We start from the raw sequence: 10537 nt of genomic DNA, 5'->3' as shown, positions 1-10537 counted from the left end.
AGGAAAAGCTTGAATGTAGTGTTTTCCACTATCTTCAGACTGTATCAGCTGATGAATCTGGACACCATGATTCTCATTCAAGCCTTAAACCTTTAATACTTTAGACCTCAAGATGGCAAAGGCCAAGAATACCCCTTTCTTCTACTTCTTATAGTCAGATGATTTCTTTCTTTGGTCCTTCCTTTCTTCTTTCAATCTTTTCTTCCTTCCTTGTTTCCTTCCTTTGTTTATTTATTTGGTTGGTTAGTTAGATTTTTAGTTATAGACAGATTCTCACTACAAAATCCCGGCTGGCCTGCAACTTGATATGTAGACCAAGCTGACTTTGAACTCACAGAGATTCACTTGCTTACAACTCCTGAATACTGGAATTAAAGGCATGTGTGACCCTCCTCATCCTATGATTTATTCTTTATCTCAATACTGCTTGACAAGGTTATGCCTCTAGACTTTGTTTTATTTTTAAATAACTTAGATTTAATCATTGGAAGCAAATTAAATGGAAAGCTTACAATAGAGAGTCAGTACTCTTTGCAAACCCAGATGGGACAGTCTGGGGGCTGCCCCTCAACCTAATCCTTCGCAAACAAAGATGGCCACAGTATTCCTGGAACTCTGGCTCAGGAAAGGGGAGACTGCTGGTTCTGTTCTTGGAAGTCACCTTGCTCAGCACTCACTTCTGGTCAGCATCTGGGGCACTGGTTTGCCGGCTCTGGTCATCACCCTTCTTCTTCTGGCCAGAGACAATGTCATCAATCCACAGAAGCAGAACTGTAGTCTCCACTGCCGTCCTGTATGTTGGTAGCTTCACAGCCAATGGCTCCCAAATACCCTGATCTTTCATGTTCACCAAGGTACCAGTCTCACCATTCACACCCCAGGTCTCGCAACTCTCCTGTGTGTGCTTGGCCCGAAGGGAGGTAAGCAAAGGAATGGTACTGTCCCCACAATTCTGGATCAAGGTCCGAGGGATGGCCTCTAACACCTGAGCCACAGCTCTATATGGCCATTGTTCCACACCAGTCATGGCCTTAGATTTTTCTGTCAAGGCATGGGCCCCGGCTATCTCAGAGGCTCCACAACCAGGCACCAGTTGAGGATCCAGTAGAACATTGCGGCACACTTGCATGGCATCCTGGAGGTTGCCTTCTACTTCTGAGAGTATCTCTTTGCTGGCTCCTCTAAGAAGAATGGTGCAGGTCTTTGAGTCTTTTCAGTCAGTGATGAATGTAAAGTACTCATCTCCAATCTTCTTGATTTCCAGTAAACCTGCCCCTGTACCAACATCATCTTCTCTCAGTTCCTTGGGTCAGCCGACTATCTGTGCCCTACAGGCTCTAGCAAAGCGATTATTGTCTGTTTTCCAGACTCTATGAGTGGCTGTGACATTGACCCATATGAGGTAGTGCTGAGCTAAATCCGAGATGCCCTTTTCTGTGATGACAAGGTCATCACAGAATAATATCCTGTGCTGGATAATATCCTCACGCAACTGCTGGATGCACTCATCTTTCATTTGCAGGATTCGGGTGAAATCCTCCTTTCGTGTAATCTCAATGTCAGTATGACTTTCTTTCTCGTACTCCAGAAAAGAATTCAGTAGCACAATTCGAGGATTCTTAATATAGCGGCTCATTATTGGATGGGTCACATCCTTGCTAATCATAACTCTGTGTAAGACGCATGAGTCTTCAGTGATGCCCCCAGGAATCTTTTCTACCCTTGCATACTTCTTGATGTAATTTTTTTTTTTGCCATTATCTTCAAACTGCACAGTCTTAACAGTATCCAGTGCAATGATGCATGCCAAAGAGGATCACGTTTGATGACATTTGTAGTTATAGAGCTATTGATGATGTTTAACATCATCTCATAGTTATTGACATCAACAGGGGTACTGATTTTCTTCAGAGTGTTGATCATATCACCCAGTGTCAGGCGATAAGCACTGATTACCACTGTTGGGTGCATCTGCTGCTCTAGGAAGTGCTCAGCCACAGACAGCATTTCTCCCACAAGAATAACTACTGATGTGGTTCCATCTCCAACCTCTTCATCCTGGGTCCTGCTAATTTCAATCACGGACTTTACTGCAGGATGCTGGACTTGAATCTCTCCAAGAATGACATTGCCATCATTGGTCATCACGATTCCTCCCATTGGGTCTAAAAGCATCTTCATCATAGATTTAGGTCCCAAGCAGGTCCCGATGATGTCTGCATTTGTCTTTGCAGCATTGATATTTCTAGATGGAACTTTTCTTCTGACTGAGCATGAGCACTGGATGGTGCATATAGATTTTGTGTGTGCCCCCCCCCCCCGGGCCTTGAGCAGGCTGGCTCAGACCTGGTTTGCCACAGTTGCTAGCTCACCTAGAATGGAATCTTCTGACCTAGGTAAAATCTATTGTCCTGCCACATCTGCAGTTTCCTCCAAGACGCCACTACCTGCTCATAGGCTGAACCTGTTTTCCTGACAAAGCAACGAGATCCTGGCGTGGTGGGGGATGGGTGTTCCCCCTTTATAGGCTCAGACTCATAAGCAAACATTGGGCCTTGATCAGAGAACTTTGTCTTGGCTCATTATTTCTCTCACTGCCTTTCCCATCCAACCCCATCTTTCCTTTCAGGAATTTAGTAATCAATGGCCACTGGTGGCTACAGGACTTTGCTGTCTGCTAGTGAATTTCTTCTTTCCTCTTCAAAAACATAGCCAATATTTATGAAGTATACTTTACAAGTGGGTCATAGTGGAATTGAGTTGACAAAGATCTTGTAGATACTGCTGAACTAATTGTATCACTAAAACATCTATTGGGGACCTACACAGCTTTATTCATAGGCCCACAACATTGCAGGAAACATGGTTTCAAGAACGGAGCTACTCGTTTAAGATCTACACAGTAACTAAGTTCCAGATCATCTCTTTCACCTCAAAACCTGTTCTTCCTCCAGCGATTGATAGAAAATAGAGCATGGACCATATCTGTGATTTAACTGGTTTCACTTTGTCTTCATAGATAGAAGTTTCTAGCTGATCATCAGTATTAATTGGGAGTCGCACATAAATGCATGAATGTTCAGATTAGCAGAATAAAGATAATACTAAAATTATTGCTCATAAAGATTACATGTGATATAAACATGTTCTGAGGTACCCATGGTGGTCTGGTACAAATACATTATGTCCATCCTTTGTGAGCACTGTGTGCAAGCTCATGCATGTGCACATGTGTGTGAGTGAAGTACATGTGTGTTGTGGGGGTTGCATGCCATGCTATGTGTGTGGAAGTCAGAGGACAGTTTTGTGGAGTTGGTTCTCCCCTTCTACTTTGTCCCTGGGTTCCATTGTTGACATGGTTGACCTCAGGTTGCCAGGCTTTTGGGGAAAGTGCCTTTGTAGGCTACAGCACCTCAATAGCCCATATCATTTCCCTCCTAATATAAAAGTAAGGATTTCAGGTCGAGATGATAGAGTGCATTGGTTACTTTTTATGTTGCTAGGAAAAATACCCAGAGAAGCAACTTACAGGGGGAAATACTTATTTGGATTCACTGTTCCTGCCCATCCCAGCCGGGGAAGGCATGACAGAGCTCTTCACAGCAGGAGCCTATGAGAGCCGTCTCATAACAAACCAAGAAGCAGAGGGGGTGGGAGATATGGCTCAGTGGGTAAAGTGAGAACATGGGTTTGGATTCTTAGCACCCACATAGAAGCTCGTCTCCATGGTGCACATTTGTAAACCTAGCACTGGAGAGATGCAGACAGGAAGAGTCCTAGAGTTTATTGGCTACCAGCTCAGCTAAATCGGTGAATTCAAGGTACAGGCAGAGACTGTCTCAAAAAATGAGGGGAAGAGTAAGTGAAGACACAAGATATAAGATATTGGTCTCTAGACTCTACATACACATGCACACACACACACACACCCACATACACAGGCAGAGAACTTGATGTTGAACCAGTAGATATTAACTTTCCACATCCACTCCCCGTGGGCCATTTCTGCTAGCTAAACCACTTGTCCTAAAGGTTCTACAGTGTTTAAACTTACATCTCCTGCTGGGAACCAAATGTTGAAATACATGGAGCTGTGGGGATGTTTCACATTCAAATCACAGCATCCAATGGCAACATTCTTTTAAGTTGAACAGCAGGCTTTTAAATGGACATTTAAGTGGAAAAGCTTTTGACATTATCATCACCTATCTAAATAAGCCCTATACAACGAGTTTGATCTTAGAATAATTTGTTTGAATTTACAAATGCATGGGACAATTTATTGTCTAAACTTTTTATCTATTAAAGGAAAATGTAATAATACTAATGTGAATCTTGGAGTTGTCCAATAACTATTTTACACTGTTGTATACTTGGCACTTTGAGATATTGAATCATGGCTAAGCCTCTCCCTGGACACATCCTTCTCTTCATCTTGCTACCACCAAAGGAAGGCTACTCCTCAGATGCTGCTATTAATTGCCAATAATTTTGATTGCCTATGGAATATCCAGAAACATGCAGAATCTTCAGGCTGACTCTACTGTTGGTGTTTATAGCTTAGTTGAGCTTTATATTATACCATGTAGAGTCACTCTGACCAGTTATTTCTCAAAGAGTTTGATATAGATATCAGAACTCGCTAATACCCTAGGAGATTAATTTCCTGTGACAGTACATGAGACAGATGGTATCTTCTTATCCTTCAACTGTGTTCTGAAGGGTGAAGGGTTTTTTCACAGTTTTTCTTTTTTCAATCTTGCTTAAACTATTTCTTGTGAATGAAGCATTAAAATAGAACCCACTGCCTACTCCACTTCTGCTTAGAAACCTGTCTTTCAACTCTGTTCAGCTGTATCCCTCCTTCAAGCCTTTACACTGCCCACTTCTCTTCCCAAGACTGCCACACTCTCTGCTGTGCTCTGGTAGTACACCTCCCACAGACTTTATGTAACACTGGAAAGAAAGGACTTTCCTCACCACCAGGCCTAAGGTAAAAGTTATCTTACAAAATTAATTGGCTCTCTTCTTCCTTAGCCATTAGCAAAAGAGAAAAAGATTCATAAGTCTGTGCTGATTGAAGCATATTTATTAAATATGAATTATTTAAATGATAAGAGAAATGCATGCTTGCTATAATGATTTAAACATTCCAGAAATGTTTAAATTAAAGTCAACTTGTTCTCACCCAAGCTCCACTTTTTCCCGTTCAGTTAAAAATATTACACACTAGCCAGGCAGTGGGAGGCAGAGGCAGGCAGATTTCTGTATTTGGAGACCAGCCTGATCTACAGAACAATCTCAGGACAACCAGCCCTACACAGAGAAACCCTGTCTCAACAAAACAAAACAAAACAAAACAACCCCCCAACAACAACAAAAACAAACAACAACAACAATACCAAAAAATGATACTTAAAGTTCTTTTCATTTTAACTTATTTATGCAAGTCTATACCAATCCTATAATTATGGAATTGTGTTATAAAAACATAATAAAATTTTATTCTAAAACATTTTCACTTTAGCTTATTGTGTGAATATACTTCAAAGTAACATTTTAAAATATCGCTCATTTATAGGCTGGTGAGATGGCTCAATGGGAAAAGCTGCTTGCTTCCAAGCCTCATGATGTGAGTTTGACCCTCAAAAGTCACACTGCAGAAGTTGTCCTCTGACTTTCACCAGCACCCCCACACTAGCTAACTAACTAACTAACTAACTAACTAACTAACTAAATGTGATAAAAAATTTTAAATCTAAAAACATGGCTTGTTTGGACTACATCATATTCCATATTGGAAATCACCCAAATTTAGACAGTCATTCCTATAATGATGGGTATGTACATACTCTAAGTTTTTATTAATAAAGTACTGCTTTCATAACCTCTAATATGCATTTAACACAGGACATACAGAGATGTTAACATATAAATACATATGTATTTGTATATTACAAATTCCGAACTTCTCAGAGGCTAGGCTGAAGTAGTTGCATTAAAAATTATGATTGGTAGTCTCAGGCTATTTGAAAGCTGTTGAAAAATGCTCTTCTTCATAGCAGATCTATTTTCCTACTTCCTTACACTCATAGGTTGCTCTGATTTTGCAGTCAGAAGGAACATTTATAATGTAATTTATATTTATTTTTTCATACTATGTATTCTGATCACAGTTTCCAACTCTTCCCAGATTCTCCCTACCTCCCTCCTGATCCAACTCTGTGCCCTTTCTTTCTTTCTCTCATTTAAAAAAAAAGGCAACTAAAAACAAACAAACAAACCATAATTAGGACAAACAAACAATAAAAGAGACAAAAAAAGAATCAAAGAAAATGGACAAGAAGCCTACAGAGCAGAGTCAGACACATACACACTTGCACACACAAAAACGTCATTAAAATCCACAATCAGGAACCAGGGCGTGTAAGTAAAAACCTGTAGGATAAAACAGTGCCCACATGCAGTATTATGAGAAATATAATAACAACAAAACCAAATCAAACAAAAATAGAAACAAACAAAAACAAAAAAAACCAAGCTAAACCAAACCAAACCAACATCCAAAAATATCATTGAGCCCTTTCTATGTAGGTCATGTACTGCAGGACATGAGGCCTACGCTTAGATAATGTATATCCAGTGAGACTCCATTGGAGAATGCCAGTATTTCCAGCAAGTGTTTGTTAAAGAACAAACTTAGAGAAGGGGGCTCAATCCCCTTTCCCTCCCAACACTGGGATTCCCTCTGGCTAGGATCTGTGCAGGCCCTATGCATGCTGCCACAGTCTCTGTGAGCTTGGTGGGCCAGCCCTGTTATGTCTAGAAGGCCTTGCTTCCTTGGTGTCCTCCATCCTCACTGGTTCTTATGTATTTCCCTTTTTTTTTTATGGCTTCCTCTACAATCACTTGCTTTTTTTATTTTTTTCTCTTTAATTACTCTGCAAAAAAATTTTCTTTTTCGTTTTCTTTTTTGTTGCAAACAATCTTAGTTAAGGTTTCATTAGTGTGAAGACACAACATGACCCGAGGCAACTCTTATAAAGAAAAACATTTAACTGGGGCTGGCTTACAGTTTCAGAGGTTTAGTACATTGTCATCAAGGTGGGAAGGCAGCATGCAGGCAGACATGGTACTAGTGGAGCAAAGAGTTCTATATCCTGATTGACTGGCAGCAAGGAGGAGACTGTGTGCCACACTGGGCAGAGTCTGAGCACAGGAGACCTCAAAGCCCCACCTCCACTGTGACACACTTCCTCCAACAAGGCCACACCTATTCCAACAAGGCTAAGCCTCCTGATAGTGTCATTCCCGATAGGCAAGCATTCAAACACATGAATCTATGGGAACCATACCCATTCAAACTACCATACAAACACATGGTAGTGATCTTTGTCACACAGCTTTCAAATAGGCTGTATCTCTCTAACTCTATGCTTTTGCTATAAGGTTTTTGTTTGCCTAAAAAGTGGTTGTTTTTAATGACTTAAACAATTAAAAATAGTTTCTGGATCTCTTTCTTTCCTTAAAACCTTTTCAAAAGAATACAGATTTCAAATAAAAGAATACATATATTTTATATTTAATTTATTTAAAATATTAATGTATATATATAACATATTAATATTATACTTATGTCAATATTTTAAAGGTAATATACTGTAAATCATATAATAATAACATGTTATTAAGATGATATATTATATTGTTATTAATACATATTTGATTTGATAGTTAATGAATTTAATAAATAAATACATATATAAATATATTTTTCTCATTTTTTCCTCATTTTTGAAGAATCTATGTTTTCCTATTCATACTCAAAAGTACTGTTACACTTTTTGTTTGTTTGTTTGTTTGTTTGTTTGTTTGTTTTGAGACAGGGTTTGTATAGCCCTGGCTGTCCTGGAACTCACTCTGTAGACTAGGCTGGCCTCCAACTCAGAAATCTGCCTGCCTCTGCCTCCAGAGTGCTGGGATTAAATGCGTGTGCCACCATGCCCGGCTAAGTTATACTTTTATTTTCCAGGAATCCTTTTCTTGTAGAACTAATATCATTTTTATTTGTTTTTTAGATCTGTGACCTGATGAAATTGGCTGTGACTGCTACTAATGTATTGCTTTTTTGTTTTGAGATCATCTAATTGGGTTTGAGGTAGTGAAATAGTGTATAGTGTATCTGACCTCACTTCTCACCCAGGTCCGAATGATAGTCTTTAACACTATACGATCCTGGAATAATAATTTTTCAATGACCTTGTATAATTATGAAACTTCTTCCTATATCCAGTCTGCCTTGGCAGCCAGCACAATGATATACAGTCATGAGTGCATCTGTATGTATGTGCATACACATATGTGTTATTGAAATACTGACCTCTGAATCCACATAACTTACCTGTAGCCTCCTCCTTCCAGCAAGCTTTCCCTTGACTGCAGAGAAGGCTGCTGCTCTAGTAATGAGTAAATGTGGGTTTCTCCAGAAAGCTGGACTCTGCATTCTGTACCAGATACATTTTTCCTTTGGGATCTTAATCTCAGCCTGTGCAAAGCCTCTCTGAATCACTAAGTCCCTTCTTTGTTCTTCCTCCGCCCTAGAGGTAATAGCTGCTTTCTGCATCTGCTGCACAGTTTTCATTCAGGCTTAGAGTCCTCATTCCTTTTAGGAGGTGACTGCATTTCACTCCTCAGTTTTCATATGAAGCCTTCCTTGTTCAAATGACTTGTGGCTTTATTCTTCAGACTTGACCCTTGTTGATACCCAGTCATAGCTGGCATGTTTCTGGGAAGAAAAGAACAGAAGAAAGGGGGAAGAAAAATCCTTTGGGAGTGATGCCACAGATGCTGACCTAGGGACCAAGGAAAGAAATATGAAGGGTAGATACAACTCTACCACAGAAGCCAAGAGCTCTGAGGCTGCCCTGGGATGCAGAGCCATGTGACTCTCCTAACCATGATCCATGTATCTGCAGACTACTTTGGACAAGATAAGTGTTTCCTAGTCTGTGTTCATTTATATTTTGGCTTATGCTTGCTCCAACTGTGCATCAATTATACTTTTATGTAACTAGTATTTTCGACCAAACCATCTTAATTAGTCTTGACTTTTAGTATGGAATTAAAGTACAAAATAAACAAGTAATATAGATTGAGCCAATTTTTAAAAACCCACACATAAAAAGTAAGCTTTATAACTAAGTATGATGATATAGATGAGCATGTAGTGAAGGAATTCAATGCTTTGTATGTTAACTTAAAATTAATCAAAAAAAATCAATAAAGCATAAGTGCAAACTTTAGATGGTGATAGGAGGTATTAATGAAGTAAGTTTCCAGTAAATGTATTATATTGACTAGAACAAACATTTATTTATTGAAATAAAGTGTTTATATGTGAACTAACACCCTGTTATATAACACTGCATACAATAAACTTTAAAAATGAAAACAGACCAGAATACTTTGAGGCTCAGCTCTTTCAGCTTCTAAATTCTGGATTATAGACCTATATGGCTTGCTTACGTGTTTTTATTTGAAGGAATATGAAGATCCTTATTTAATACTATTTTTAAATGCTAGGTATGAATGTCACATGCTTGGTAAACTTTTCATAAGCAATCTCCAAATACTATTTTGCTAAATCAACTGAAGAGTATTTATCTATTCTTTTCCAGTTGCATTTGTGTGACTATATATGGATCTTTCTAATATATATGTTTGATATGTATGTTTTAAACCACGTGCTATTATTTGTTTCTTCTTTTTTTTTTTTTTTTAAATCTGTTCTTCATTTTATGTATTGGCTCATTATTCTCCCTCTGCTGGTTTCTACTTAGATCATCTCTTTGAAGGACAAAATAAAACCAAATAGCATCCTCCATATTCTATAATCAGATAGCAACCAAATGGTTCATTTTCTGATTCATCATAGCTCAGGAAATGATTTCAATGAAGAAGTTGAAGTAGAAATTCCAAGGATCTTTCTATTGTTTTTTGGGTTCTAACAAAGCATATGGGATTGCGGTTGCCCCAGCAACAGATCCATTTGTTCTAGTTTGTGCCTTTGTCTTTAATCATGCATTTGTACATACAGAAAGAAGAGAGAGAGATGAGAGAGAGTGCTCGAGTGAGTGAGATCACTGGTTGTACACAGATTTTCTTTCCCTGTTTTAGTATTTCAAATCTATTTTAATTTTTTTACTACCTTATCTGTATTGGCAATCTTGCCACATTGTATAATTACTGTGGTCTCTGAAAATAAAATATTAAGTATAATTACAAATATGATTATAAAAACACAGAAATCACAATCCACATTATAATTCTTTGTAGGCTAATTGTAGGACTCCATTGGAATATTAGACAAGGGTGCCTGGAATTAGTAATGTCTCATTTGAAACGTAAAAGATGGGTCTAATACTCTATAATGTATACATTGTGTACATTTTATTCTATTGCTTGGGCTGCTTTTCATTGGCAGCTCTTGGATATAAAACTATGTCCTAAAAACTAAACATAGTCCTTAACACCGAGT

The 10537-nt window shown here is 38.7% G+C and overlaps 1 pseudogene; it reads right to left on the bottom strand.

Annotated features, from left to right (window-relative positions):
• Positions 1-673: 673 nt before the first annotated feature.
• Positions 674-8641, bottom strand: LOC110304546 (T-complex protein 1 subunit gamma pseudogene; annotated as a pseudogene).
• Between the last annotated feature and the right edge of the window lie 1896 nt (positions 8642-10537).

The sequence above is a fragment of the Mus caroli genome, unplaced genomic scaffold, assembly GCF_978045245.1.
Source record: "Mus caroli unplaced genomic scaffold, Mus_caroli_1 scaffold_13, whole genome shotgun sequence".
Lineage (NCBI taxonomy): Eukaryota > Metazoa > Chordata > Mammalia > Rodentia > Muridae > Mus > Mus caroli.
Note: the sequence above shows the minus strand (reverse complement) of the source record. Positions and strands in the feature narration are given on the sequence as shown.